We start from the raw sequence: 4,416 nt of genomic DNA on the forward strand, positions 1-4,416 counted from the left end.
CCTCTCAGTCAGAAGGTTATGGGTTCGAGTCCCACTCCAGAAACTTGAGCACGTAATCTAGGCTGACTCTCCCAGTGCAGTGCTGAGGGAGTGCTGCACTGTTGGAGGTGCCGTCTTTCAGATGAGACGTTAAACTGAGGCCTCATCTGCCCTCTCAGGTGGACGTAAAAGATCCCATGGCACTATTTCAAAGCAGAGCAGGGAAATCTCTGTGGCCAATATTTATCCCTCAATCAACATCACTAAACCAGGTCATTATCACATTGCTGCTCGTGGGAACTTACTGTGCGTAAATTGGCTTCTGCATTTTCTACATTACAACAGTGACTACACTTCAAAAGTACTTCATTGGTAGTAAAGCACTTTGGGACATCCTGCGGTCGTGAAAGGCGTGATAGAAATGCAAGTCTTTCTTTTAAGTGAGTCATTATCAAGGTTCCAGGTTGTATGGCAGAAGCTGACTCATGTCCCTGTGTTTCAAAGGAGGCAGAAGCAGTGGGGGGAAACTTGGCTTCAACTTTAAAAGACCTTTGGAATTTAGCTCCCCTGCAGACTGAGCTGGAAACAGTGTGGGGCAGAAAGAAAGGAAACTATAAAAAATATACTAATAGCTCTGAACTCTCTTAGAAAAGCAATGGCAAACATTTAAAGAAATTATTCATAATTCGCAATGAATATACATTCCCTTAAGGAATAAAAACACCACGGGAAAAATGGTCGAACCGTGACTAACAAGAGAAATTAAAGATAGTATTAGATTAAAGGATGAGGCTTATAATGCTGCCAAAAAGAGTAGTAAGCCTGAGGATTGGGAGGATTTTAGAATTCAACAAAGGAGGACCAAGAAATTGATAAAGAAAGGGAAAATAGCGAGAGACATAAAAACAGACTGTAAAAGCTTCTATAGGTATGTAAAAAGGAAAAGATTAACGAAAGTAAATGTGGGTCCCTTACAGGCTGAGACAGGAGAAATTATAATGGGGAATAAGGAAATGGCAGAGAAATTAAACAAATATTTTAGAAACATAGAAACACAGAAAAATAGGAGCAGGAGTCGGCCATTCGGCCCTTCGAGCCTGCTCCGCCATTCAATATGATCATGGCTGATCCTCTATCTCAACACCATATTCCTGCTCTCTCCCCATACCCCTTGACACCTTTTGTGTCTAGAAATCTATCTATCGCCTTCTTAAATATATTCAGCGACTTGGCCTCCACAGCCTTCTGCGGTAGAGAATTCCACAGGTTCACCACCCTCTGTGAAGAAATTTCTCCTCATCTCAGCCCTAAATGTCCTACCCCGTATCCTGAGACTGTGATGGAAGAAGACGCAAAAAGCCTCCCGGAAATAATGGAGAACCAAGGGTCGAGCAAGAATGAGGAACTGAAAGAAATTTGTATTAGTAAAAAAATAGTACTGGACGAATTAATGGGACTGAAAGCCAATAGATCTCTTGGACCTGATGGCTTACATCCTAGGGTTTTGAAAGAGGTGGCTATAGATGATACAAAGCTAGGTGGGAATATAAGTTGTGAGGAGGATGCAAAGAGGCTTCAAGGGGATATAGACAGGGTAAGTGAGTGGGCAAGAACATGGCAAATGGAATATAATGTGGAGAAATGTGAAGTTATCCAAAACAACGACAGAAAATGCTGGAAACACTCAGCAGGTCAGGCAGTACTGTGGAGAGGAAACAGAGTTAACGTTTCAGGTCGATAACCCTTCGTCAGAGTGAGAGGTGGTCTCCTTACCTAAGGAAGGAGATACTTGCCATAGAGGGATTGCTATTGTATTGGATTGTGAAGTTATCCACTTTGGTAGGAAAAATAGAAAAGCAGAGTATTTTTTAAATGGTGAGAGATTGGGAAATGTTGGTGTTCAGAGGGACCTGGGTGTCCTTGTACACAAATCACTGAAAGTTAACATGCAGGTACAGCAAGCAATTTATTACAAGAAGAGGATTTGAGTATAAGAGTAAAGATGTCTTACTACAACTATATAGGGCCCTGGTGTGACCACACCTGGAGTATTGTGCACAGTTTTAGTCTCCTTACCTAAGGAAGGATATACTTGCCATAGAGGGAGTGCAACGAAGGTTCACCAGACTGATTCCTGGGATGCGGGGATTGTCCTATGAGGAGAGATTGAGTAGACTAGGCCTATATTCTCTAGAGTTTAGATGAATGAAAGCTGATCTCATTGAAACATACAAAATTGTTACAGGGCTTGACAGGGTAGATGCAGGGAGGATGTTTCCCCTGGCTGGGGAGTCTAGAACCAGGGGTCACAGTCTCAGAATAAGGGGTCGGCCATTTAGGACTGAGATGAGGAGAAATTTCTTCACTCAGAGGGTTGTGAATCTTTGGAATTCTCTACCCCAGAGGGCTGGGGAGGCTCAGTCGTTGAGTATATTCAAGACAGAGATCGGTAGATTTTTGGATATTAAGGGAATCGGGATATGGGGATAGGGTGGGAAAGTGGAGATGCGGTAGAAGATCAGCCATGATCTTATTGAATGGTGGAGCAGGCTCGAGGGGCCGAATAGCCGACTCCTGCTCCTATTTCTTATGTTCTTGTGTGCTCTCATCATTCCAAAGTATAAAGGAGAGGGAAATGGCATGTGATGGATTTTTGGGAGGATGAATGAGGAGGCAATATAAACTAATTGATACAATTTTAAAGAGGGTGCAGGAACAGAGAGACCTGGGGCGTACGGACACAAATCTTTGACGGCAGCAGGACAAGTTGAAAAGGCTGCTAAAAAAGCAGACGGTATCCTGGGCTTTATTAATAGAGGAATCGAGTACAAAAGCAAGGAAGTTATGATAAACCTTTATAAAACACTGGTTAGGCCTCAGCTAGAATATTGTGGCCAATTCTGTGCTCCACACTTTAGGAATGCTGTCAAGGCCTTGGAGAGCGTACAGAGGAGATTTACTAGAATGGTACCGGGGATGAGGGGCTTCAGTGATGTGGAGAGACTGGAGAAGCTGAGGTTGTTCGCCTTAGAGCAGAGAAGGTTAAGGGGAGATTTAATAGAGGTGTTCAAAGTTATGAATAGTTTTGATAGAGTAAATAAGGAGAAACTGTTTCCACTGACAGGAGGGTCGGTAACCAGAGGACACAGATTTAAGTTAATTGGCAAAAGAACCAGAGGGGAGATGAGGAGAATTTTTTTACGCAGCGAGTTGTTGTGATCTGGAACGCGCTGCCTGAAAGGGAGGTGGAAGCAGATTCAATAGTAACTTTCAAAAGGGAATTGGATAAATACTTGAAAGGGAAAAATTTGCAGGGCTCTGGGGAAAGAGCAGGGGAGTGGGACTAATTGGAGAGCTCTTTCAAAGAGCTGGCACAGGCACGATGGGCCGAATGGCCTCCCTCTGTGCTGTCCTATTCACTGAAATCCAGAGAAGTCAGGGCACTTAGAATAACGCAAGAGGAGCTTCAGTGGAGCTGGGGACTCACAGCACGCTGGGGGCTTGCTGCAGATTGAGCGAAGGAGGGGAGCACACAGCATACAGATCAGTGCCGGAACAGTGCCGTCATTGTGCCTGGATATTACAATGGCAAATGACCTCGGGCCTTCGCACCAGCGACCTAACTGTGGCAGTCCCGCACGCCGTGAAAGACAAGTAGAATTGAGATGTGTCGCGGGAACAGTGCGGTATTGATGCCGGGCTCGGGGGAGCTGTGTAAGCAGCGTTTACCCACAGTCCTCACTTGCTTGTTTTACTCTCTGCAGCAAGTGTTTTTCACACTAAAGATGATTTAGCGTTTCAGTCGAAAGGCCTGGCGGATCATTGGTGGGGATAAAGGGAAGCTTGTAAAGGCCAAACATTGAGTTGTCGAACCCTTTGCCGAGAATCGGAGCGTGACCGGGTTTGGGCGCAGGGCTGGAGTGCTGCTGATCGAAGCTGATTCAGATTCGGAGCAACTCTCCCCTCCACAGCAAGGGACACAGGATTACACAGGACATACGGCACAGAAACAGACCATTCGGCCCAACCAGTCCATGCTGGCGTTTATGCTCCACTCGAGCCTCCTCCCGTCTTTCCTCATCTAACTCTGTCAGCATAACCCTCGATTCCCTTCCCCCTCATATGTTTATCTAACCTCCCCTTAAATGCATCCATACTATTCGCCTCAACTGGGAATAAGTGTGGAGGGAAATAGATTTCTGTTTTAAAAACCAGACTGTCCAGCCCAACACAGGCCAAGTGGCAACTTAATTCCCAATCACCCTTCAAAACTGAGATGAGGAGGAACTACTTCACTCAGAGGGTGGTAGGTCCATGGAATATGCTGCCCCAAAAAGCTGTAGAAGCTACATCATTACATAAATTTAAAACAGAAATTGACAGTTTCCTAGAAGTAAAGGGAATTAAGGGTTACGGGGAGCGGGCAGGAATTTGGAC

The sequence above is a fragment of the Somniosus microcephalus genome, chromosome 18 (assembly GCF_052327205.1).
Source record: "Somniosus microcephalus isolate GS21.2 chromosome 18, FLI_Smic_1.0, whole genome shotgun sequence".
Classification (NCBI taxonomy): Eukaryota; Metazoa; Chordata; class Chondrichthyes; order Squaliformes; family Somniosidae; genus Somniosus; species Somniosus microcephalus.